A 10938-nucleotide genomic window follows, 5' to 3' on the forward strand; every position below is an offset into this window, starting at 1 on the left:
ACAAAAAAAAGTTTTAAGGGTATTTTTGGAATAAAAAATCGTGAGCCTAGTGGCAAAACAAGCACTTGTTAATGAAAGGTTGATTAAGTAAATAATTTATAAAATATATGTGATGTTTTAGTAAAAAGAAAACTATAAGGTAGGTTTAAGTAAATATATAAAACTATAAGGTGTGTTCTAATAAATGAGCCTAATAGAAACACATAAGAATATACAATTTTTTATATTTTCAACTTTTTAAATAATTAATAATTATTCATATTTTATATACTACTTTTAATAATTTTTTTATAATAAAAAATAATAATAATTAATTTCAATTAGGTTTATTCATCAAACTAATGAAACTGACCTACCCGATCAACTTGACCCGAGTTGATCAGTTTTCTATTATTTTAGGTCGGCTTTGGTTAAAAAATTCCCAATTCAACCAAGTTGTATCAGTTTCACGTTGGCCATTTGTAAATTGACCAAAATCGAATGACTTAACAATGGAAAAGTGGAAATTTTCCTACATTTCTTAGTCTAAAATGTTTTATATCATAAATTTAATTTTTAAATTTTTTATTAATTGTACTATAATTTTAAATTAATTTAATTTTTAAGTTTAAATATTTTGAACCGACTTACCAATCCAAAAAATTGACCCAAATCGATACAACTTGACTAGGTCGATTTTCACAAAAGGTTAGTCGGTTTCAGCTAACCATCTTCCCAACCTGACCAAGTCAATTTGGTTGGCCAAATAACCTACTACTGAATCGAACCAACTCATGAACACTCATAATTTCAGTTAAATTTATAGTTTCATCTCTGATCAATAACAATAGTTTAATCTCCAATAATTATTGAAAATTTATAACGACAATACACAATTATTAAAAATATATTGATAACAAAAAAATATAATAATTACAAAAATACAATAAGTACTTAAAATATATTAACTTAGTCAATAAATAGTATAATCTTAAATCGTAGTTTAATCTCTAATAAATATTAACCAATAAGTTACAACAGAAATACAATAAATTAAATTTAGAAATTTCAATAATCTCCAATAATTATTGAAACCTTTTTGTTAAATAACAAAAACAATAAATAATTACTGAAATACAATAAATATTAATTTTAATATATATATATATATAATTATATAAAAATACAGATTAAGAGTTTTAAGTTCTTATTAATAAATATTATTTTTTTGAAAGTTATTTTCTTAAATTATTACTTGATATAAGTAAAATTATTTTTTACAATATTATGAAAAATATTAAATTATTATTAATTTCAATATTATGCTATAATTATTTTTATCCTTTTCAGATTTTTTTAATTTATTACATAATTTCTTTATTTTAATTATTCAAAATCTAGTTATGTTAAATATTTTTATTTAAATATGTAGTTATTTAAATACTTAAATAATATGTAAAATATTTAAAATTTGAAATATTAAATATTTATTGAATTTAATTATACATAAAATCATAATTTATACTCTTATTACATAATTCCGTTATTTGTTTTGTAATATATTAAATTATTATTAATTTCAATATTATGTTATCATTATTTTCTACTTTGAAGAAATTTTTTAATTTATTACATAATTCTGTTATTTTAACTATTTAAAATCTAGTTATGATAAATATTTAAATTTTTTTGTTATTTGAATTTTATTATTTAAAGCTATAACATATTATTAAATATTTGAAAAACATTTAAATTGGTAATCCGGAAAGCACCATTTAAATTGTTAGTACATAATTTTGTGATATATTTTGTAAAAATATAAAATTATTTTTTGTGTTTTTAATCAATATTTTAAAGTTATTATATAATTTAGTTAGAATATTTAAATAATTCTAAAATTTTTTAATCCAAACTTTCTTTAGATAGATATAGATAAAAAGTAGGGGAGAGGATAAATAGGAATTTGAGATAATTTAGGAGAAAAACTCTCTACAAAGTTAGAGATAATTTTGGAGATAAATAGGAATTAAAGATAACTTTAGAGAAAGTGGGGGTAGTGGGAGAGGTAGTTTAGGAGAAATTTTAGGAGAAGAGATTATTTAGGTTCTAGGAAAGTGCATCTCATTGGTTATTTCAAAATTGGCATGGAATAAACAAATAAAAAATTCAATAGAAGGGGAAAATTTCTTCTCTACCTTATATATATATATATATATATATATATATATTTATATATATTTATATATTGTGTGTGTGTGTGTGTGTGTGTGTGTGTGTGTGTGTGTGTGTGTGTGTGTGTGTGTGTGCGTGTGTGTGTGTGTGTATTGCCACTTTGGTCCCCAAACTTTTAAAATGCGACAATTTAGAACCTGGACTTTTAAAACATGACAATCCAGTACCTTGTGTTGACCAATTGTTAAATGGCATTTGAAAAAAACATAAATGCCCTTCGAGTGTCATCTAATTTTCCTTATCAACCACCCAAACATTGATAAAAAATTAACAGTCTCAGATCCTTGCATTTTCTATTCAAGAAAATTATGATTAACAGAATGCCCACTCAAACGTGACCTCAACTTTCTTGAATGAAAAAGGCAAGGATTTGGGAATATTAATTTTTTGTCAACGTTTAGATGGTTGATAAAGAAAATTAAATAACACTTGAAAGGCATCTATGTCTTTTTCAAATGCCACTTAATGGCTGGTTAACATCTAATTAATAGCAAGTATGGATTGTCATATTTTAAAAGTTTGGATATTGAATTGTCGCATTTTAAAGTTTGGGGACCAAAATGGCACTAGACACAAAGTACATGATACAATACTAATTCAGAATTTAACATTAAAAAGTCAAAACATGTTCATAGAAAATATAAGATTAGAAGAACACAAAAACATTAAATAAAAAATCAATTATATCATATGTAGAGGCACATAAAGGATCTAAGTGGATATGCAAAAGTTATAATATCAAATCAATCAGTCATATCGTATGCATAGGTCTCACCTCAATGGATATGAAAAAAAAATTGGATAAAAAATAAAAAATATTAAAAATGAAGTAACCAATTTATACATAGAACATCTCAAGGACCTAAATCCAGAAGCCTCTTGATGGTCTCACTTTTCAAAATGAACAGTTAAAAAAATAATTATTTCATTCACTAAAAACATACTAAATAATAGTTGTGGGCTTGGATCAAAACCCATCATCACTTTTTATGAATTCTCTTAAACTCACCATAACTTTTCAAAACGTTCAAAACTCACCATGTCAGTGAGATAACGGTAACTTGACTAACGGGCATCGTTGATTTACTATTTTACCCTTCTTTCGCCGTTGAAATATTTATTTTCTATCTTCATAGATTAATGCTAACATTTTTCCCTTTCTTTCTCTCACTTCGACTCTACTCTCTCTCTCTCTCTCTCTCCCCCCCCCCATTTGCAGCGTTAGAAGTTTTGAAACCATGGTCCCTCAATCATTGTAGCTTGGTAGATAGATACCGCTCTTCTCTATGTATTCGTGTATGCTCATTCCTATTCTAATAGCACCTAGATGAGTACAAGAAGAGAGTGCACTCACCAACGTGATACAATTAGGCTTACTATCAGACAGTCTCATTTGAATGAACAAATTGAGGGCCTCCCTATATTCCTCTATATGGGCATAACCACTAATCATGGAAGTCCAAATGTCACATCCTTACTTGAAAATTCAACAAACAACTCTCTTGCGGCAGAAATCTCACCCAACCTAATAAACCTTACAATCATTGCATTCCAGTGTTGTATAGTGTATATGTCCTTAGCTCCAATCAAATTGATGTACATATCCATTTATTGTAAATGAGTGAAACTACATAATTGGTTCATATTATACTTGGTGTATTTTTGTGTAATTACACTTAAATTTGACACTTATGAGATTCATGTTAGTTTAAAATGTTCTCAACTATTAGATAGACCTAGGGAGGTTTATCCTACCAAGGCTTATACTAATGTTCTACCAAATCGGTTGGAGTAGTTTGTCTCAACTGCTAGGGTTAGACCCAAAGCACATGTAGTGTGTGTTTGTTTTAAACACTAAATTCAGACAATTTTCTTGTTATGCCCTGGACTTTGGTGATTGGTGGGCAAAACTGAAAAGTTACACCTAGCCCTTAGACTCGATTATGATACTGCACAGAGTGTCGGATTAGGTTGTCTTTAATATGCCAACCAGTAAGATCCTTTGGGGGTCAAAACCTGGATATGTTGGGGTAGTCTGAGAATTCACTTGAGTGGGTGATCATAGTGACAGGATCAGCCCATTTGTCAGACAAAGTGAATGATCGGGGACTACACTCTCTTTGATGGAAACCAAAACTGTTAATAGTCGATTTCAAACTTGTTTGAGATTTGTTTTGCAAAATATATTTATATGAAAAATATATATATATATATATATATATATATATATATATATATATATATATATATATATTATGTTTTAAGAAAAGGTTTGCGAAAGTTTTTAATTTCAGGGATCCATCCAAGCAGAGAGTGCAACATTGTACCTTGTAGCCGAGTAAGAGGTCATCTCTTGTCGAGTAGTGCTTGATCATTAAAGAATGAGAGGTTAAGTGTAAGACCATTTAGGGTTATTATACTTGATGGGCTAATCTCACCTAAGACCATCGTCCTTGGGCCTTTATAAGGTGGTTAGAATCAATGACCATTTAATGTAAATGTTGGGCTCAGTAAGAGCCCATACTAATGGACTCCAGGGTTCATTGTGTTTAGCAATGAATTCGGCAAAGCTTTGTCACAGAAGTTAAGCTAAACACATATGGCTTTTGTGAGGTCAATGTTAGGGTTTCACACCATACAAAGAAAGCCAAGTTAGTCAGCAATTAATCAGAGATGTGGTCCATTTACTCAGTGGGTATAGGGCCCAAAGATTAATTGAATTAATCATCATGGGTGAATTTGGGTATAGATACGAGTTTGGATCAATAGATAGGGATAAGAAGATAAGTCTTATTCACTTAAAGAGTCTAGATCCAAATAAATATTTGGATCAAGAAACTCCTAATTGGATTAGGAGTGCAACTTCAATCTCGTTCACGACAAACCACGCCATCAAACTTGTTCTCATCCCTAGAAGCATTCTGCTTTTTCAACTTGGCTGGTTCATCAACATGAAGTGATTGATCAGCACCTATGCCTTGTCCTTGAAAATGAAGACATTTTTCCTCCTTATCAAGGTAATGCCCAAGTGGACCTCCTTATCAAGGAACATACTTGCTTGCAACGACAACCATTTCACCCGAAGCTTTCATCTCGAGAGTGGTGGTAAAGCAATCAGAAGAGAAAATATGAAAGAGAAACCGAAGTGAAAATTTGAACCGTTTCCTAGCAAGGAGCCATTATTTTTTACATTGCAACCACTTCAACCAGAGCTATCATCTCAGGAGTGGTGGTGAAGACCTTAAGATTAAACTTCTCTATGGCAATCAAGACATGTATCAAACTAGTTGACAATCTTCAGGGATTCGTCGCAACACAGAAGAGAAATCAACAACGGCAAATGGTGATACAAGGGTAATGCCAACACCCTTACCAACTAGGACAGAATCATTGATTATGAAGGTAATAGTAAGGATTTTGAATGACAAAGCCATGGATCAAACAATTACAACAACCTCACATGGGTTTTTGAAAAGAATACAAAAAAGGAAATAGAGCTCAAAGAGGAGAGGGTGAGTTCTATTAGTGGTGGTGGTAGTAGTTCGTGAAGGTAAATTTTTCTTCTTTCATTATTGGGTTTTATTTTGAAAATTTAATAGTGGAGGGCAAATTCAACAATCCATTTCTTTTTGTTAACACTTAACAGCAATGTCAATTTTTAGAGACAATATGTAAATAATAAGGGTACAATTAATCAATTTCACAAGCCGAGAGTAAAATTTCTTCTCAATAACATAATATCTTCTAAAATTTCTTCCAAACTACCTCCCCCATTATCTCTAACTTTCTCATACATATTTTCTAATTCCTATTTATCTCCTAAATTATCCCTAATTCCTTTTTATCTTCTCCCTCATTTTTTATATCTACATCTCTCTACATAAAACTTGAATTAAAAATTTAAAAATTATTTAAATATCCTAACAAAAAGTATATAATAACGTTAAAATATTTATTAAAAACACATAAAATAATTATAATTAATTTAATAATATTCATATTATTAATAATTTTATATTTTCAAAATGCATCATAAAATTATGTACTAACAATATAAATTATGATTTTCTAGATTATTCAATTTAAATGTTATTTAAACAATAAAATTTTAACATTAAAAAATAAAATATTATTTAGATATTTCAATAACTAAATAGTTGAATAACAAAATATAAAATAGCTAAATTGTTATATAAAAAAATATTTGATATTATGTAATCACTTTAAAATAAATAAATTCAAATAACATAAAAAAATTAAATATTTTACATATTATTTAAATATTTAAATAACAAAATATTTAACAAAACTAAATTTTAAATAGTTAAAACAATAATTATAACATAATATTCAAATTCATAATGTCTTTTACATAAAAGCAAATTCTATTTTTATCAATAATGACTTTTACATAACAATTTTGTGCTGAAATGACTGATTCTTTTAATTCAGGCACTCCTGAATTAATGGCATGGGAGGAATCCAGAGGTCGCTGAAGTGAATGAATAGTTTGACCATCCTTGAGCTATTACAATATCAACCACTTCACCATTTAGAATCAGTGTGCTTCTTCTTACATTGAGAATACAATGCCATGGGCAATCCTCACACAGACCTTACTGTACAAGTGTACATCCCACCGTGTATGAACATCTCACCAGAAAAAGATGAAGCATAACCCTTGTTTCAAAATTTCACAATCTCGGAATTCTGAAAATGCCTGTAGTTACACTCTGTCCATCTTATTTGTCATGAGTCACGAGTCCTTGATTAAATACTAGGAGCTATGAATGGCATTTAACAACTTGTGAAAAAGCCATTTTGATACAGTATCCATAATCAATTTCAACAATCAGTAATTCATCTCGATACAGTAGCCATAATCAATTACAATAATCAGCAACTCAAACAACAGTAACAATACAACAAGAAAAAACGTTGGATTGAAACTTGAGATGCATTAAAATGTGACCCAAGAATAAAGTCAACAGCAGGTGTCTGAATTGAAATTGATCAGCACCAACAAAATAACTGTTCAATTTATGTTCTCTTCATCCACAACGCTGAATGACCAATAAAAACAAGATGAGTAAGTTGTGCAGGATAAGGTTAGAGAAGGGATTAAAATAGTAACCACCAGCCGAGCTGCTAGTCACTTTCTCATCTAAACTTGTAGATACATTACAAGTTAAAATGCTCCAAGTACAAATCTTAATTGACGACAATTAGAATGGTTAATTCAGAGAGAAAGAGTGCTCAAGAACAAAACTCGGAAATCAAACTGTAAATAAACCAGAACACTAATTGATTTCCCAGTGAAATTAGAAGTATGAGATGTAAAACGAAAAACAAGTGTGAAGTCGCCAGAACTCTACAAATGGCATGCCTCAGACCGTCCTAGTTCATGGATATCAACAAGGAGCAAAGATTAATATTTGCAATTCAGTCGAATCCAAATTGTCATCATTGGCTATAAACGGATACCAAAAACATCAGAGTAAAACAAAGAAATAAACGCTTTGAGAATAGCGAACAGATAATTGTATTGAAATGCATATAAAGATGAATAAATTGCAGAGAAACACTGAAAGGAAAAGAAGTATACAGCGATGTAGTGTCAGAATTTAAAGGTATCAGCCCTTAAGAATCAGACAGGGATAACTGTTTATTTTATTCTCCTCATCCACAATGCTGTATATAGAACAAACAAAGACCAGAAACCTACAAAGATCTACAAAATGGATTTCTTTTAAGCAAATAAAACGTAAAACTGAACAACGATAGGGGGTAGGCATCAGCTCTTCCTATTCAACTTACAATCAGCATACCCAATGTGATATTGAGTATTCTTGTTAAGTCGATAGAGTTCGTCATCTGCCCTATTAGAAGAGTATGCATCGAAAGGTAACAATTAGGGTTTTCAGAAGGGAGAAGAGTTATAGAAAGCATGAACAAGCAAGTGAATAGACGGCATGATTCAGAAAGGAGATGGCGGAAAGTGGATCATTCTGGTTTGGAGAAAGATCCTACGTTTCGATCAGAAAATAAGAATCGCCGCTCAGGGTTTTGCCCTGAACCTGAGCAAAGAGTTTATATAAGCCTTTTCTAGTCTAGGGTTTAAACTTTAAAGACGAAGGCTGATTAGGGTTTTCATCCAATGGCTAAGATCGGTGGTTGGTGAGTGGGCTTGAGCAGCATTATATTGTTCGGCCGCGATCGTGGACTCGACTCTACAGTACCTAAAGACCCGACCAATACACCAACAACCAGCAAGATGACAATTCTCAGAATGATCTAAGGCCATGTTTGGGAGTGCTATGAATTCGTCATTCATTGTCTCATGAAACTATGAAAACCAGTATTTGAGACATAATACCTAGGGGTGTCAATTGGATTGCATTTGGTCCAATTCGATGTGAGTTTATTGTAAATGGACCAGGTCCAATCCAATCCAATGAATATTTTAGATTATTTCGGACTAGTCCAATTCAATGTTTTGATTGTCCAATCTGTTCAAAATTGTTTTAATTTAGATTGGTTTCAATCCAAATCCAATCCATTGACACCTATATTCTTATCTTATATCAATGGGCCAAATATTGGATTAATTCAACCCAATCTAATATAAATTTATTACGGATGGACCAGGTCCAATCCAATCTAATAAATATTTTGAACTGGATTGGTCCAATCCAAGAATTAAAGTATTGGAAACGCAAGGTGTATCAAAAAAACAATTTTAAGAGATGTATCGAGATACGTTTTGGATACACATGGATACAGACGAAAAATCAAGATACACATAAATATGTTAAGAAATTCAAGAAAATCATAAAAAATATATTATTAACAATGCTTACAAGTTTTATATGATTGTAAATAAATCAATTAAATGTAAAAAACCATAATTTAACTTTTATATAAAATGTGACATATCAATACATATTTAGTAGTTGTTGAAAAATGATGGAATAACTAAAATGTGAAAAAAAAACTAAAATATGAATGCATATACATCAATTTTCAAATAATCAATATAATTATCTTAATATTTATTAATATATAAATTTTAATAATTAATTTTGGCATTTACTAATAAGCACCACTGAGAAAAGAAAAATAATTGACTTAAAACTAAAAAAGCATGTAATTACACCAAACAAATTGGATTGGTTTAGTGGCGAAATTATGTGCATTAAAATTTGGCGATTAGGGTTCGAGTCTTGCTATTGAAACGATTCGGTTTGTATCGGCCTATTTCGGGATTGTATCAACCGATACAAATCCAAAATGGTCCGGTACGAGCTAATACGTTATGATATTTTAAACTTTGGTCCAATCCAATGTCTTGTTGGTCCTTCCAATCTCCAAATTTTATTAGGGACTCCATTCATTGTCACTTTGGCTTTGCCTTTGCATACCAAATGAGTTTACATGTCATTGAAGGGCAAAAGAAAATACTTAAGATTATTTGTATTGTCTTTGGTAACTTATAATTGTTTTAAGTTCAAAGTATCGATACAATATGCATTTCGGTTGTATCGTATCAATACATAAAAATGATTAAAACACCTTTTTTTTTCAAAAATTGGTTTTCTGGGAAGCTTAAAATGTGTTTTTTATGATTAAAAAAAGTTGGGGGTCTGGAACACCTGGAAACAGGCATTTCAGACCGTATCTATTTCAAAAGATATGATACGATACGCCCGATGCGAGGTATATCGTATCGATACTTTAAACCATGTTTAACTTAGATGATGTTTCAACTCAAATCATTGGGTGGGTAGAGTTTTCAGAATTACAAGTGCTAGCTAGTGCTATTTCTTTGTCATTTTGGGTATGTCGTGGGAGGTTTCTTACAGTTGCACGGGGTTTTCTTTCATGGTTTATTCTTTAGTAGTGGGGTTGTTTCTACTTTCTCTTAGGCTATGTTTGGTTTGAAAGAAAAGGTAGGGAAACCCCTATACAATTACTTTCCCTATTTTCTACTTCAAACCAACACGACCATAATGAAAAGAAATTTAAGTGTTGGTTTATATGGAAGAGCCTAGAGATAGGGGGATTTAGGATGATGGATTGTTGGAAAAAAAGAAGAGGCAAAGGTGATATAGAATCATCGAAGCGAACAAGATGAAGATAAAATGGCAATGACAGCTATCTGTCAAATCCTAGTAAAGAAGATGGTTAACCACACAGGGATGAAGCAACCACTAAGGTAGATATGGAGGATGAAAGGGGGAGTGGAAATCAAAGATCTAATAGGGAAAAGCTTTTTGGTTGTCTTCAAGTGGTGAGGTGATATGTTGAAAGTGATTGAGGGCTGCCCTTAGAGTTTCAATAGGGCTATGTTGGGAGTGCTTAAAGATAAGTGCTTATTTGGGTCGAGACTAGACCATTAAGCACTTATTGGTGTTTGGAATATGAGCCCGAAATAAGTACTTATTTTAAAACTAAGGGAATATTTTTAAGCCCACATTTCCAGTTTTTTTAAGGCCCTATTTTATTTGACTTTTAAAAAGTACTTCTTTTAAGAGTTCGGACCACACATTAAGTGGTTCTTAAGTGCTTTTATGTGTTTAGTAAAAAAGTGGGGAAGAAATACATTTTGTTAAAAAAAGCACTTCTTAAAAAAGTGACCCAAAGTTGACCTTTTTTTCACTTCTCGGAGGAGTTCTTCTTCCAATAGAATGGAACGAACTAGTCCCTGGTATTTTTTAATACCCAAAA

At 30.5% G+C, this 10938-nt stretch overlaps 2 non-coding genes across 2 annotated transcripts; both read right to left on the bottom strand.

Moving 5' to 3' along the window:
- Positions 1-7595: 7595 nt before the first annotated feature.
- Positions 7596-7682, bottom strand: LOC148849062 (small nucleolar RNA snoR20a). Its single transcript, XR_016101644.1, has one exon. It is a non-coding gene; the product is annotated as a small nucleolar RNA snoR20a (small nucleolar RNA).
- Positions 7683-7821: 139 nt separating this feature from the next.
- Positions 7822-7902, bottom strand: LOC148849063 (small nucleolar RNA R38). The gene has a single exon (XR_016101621.1). It is a non-coding gene; the product is annotated as a small nucleolar RNA R38 (small nucleolar RNA).
- Positions 7903-10938: the final 3036 nt, after the last annotated feature.

Source organism: Nelumbo lutea, chromosome 6 (assembly GCF_056320005.1).
Source record: "Nelumbo lutea isolate HS-2025 chromosome 6, American lotus-T2T, whole genome shotgun sequence".
Classification (NCBI taxonomy): Eukaryota; Viridiplantae; Streptophyta; class Magnoliopsida; order Proteales; family Nelumbonaceae; genus Nelumbo; species Nelumbo lutea.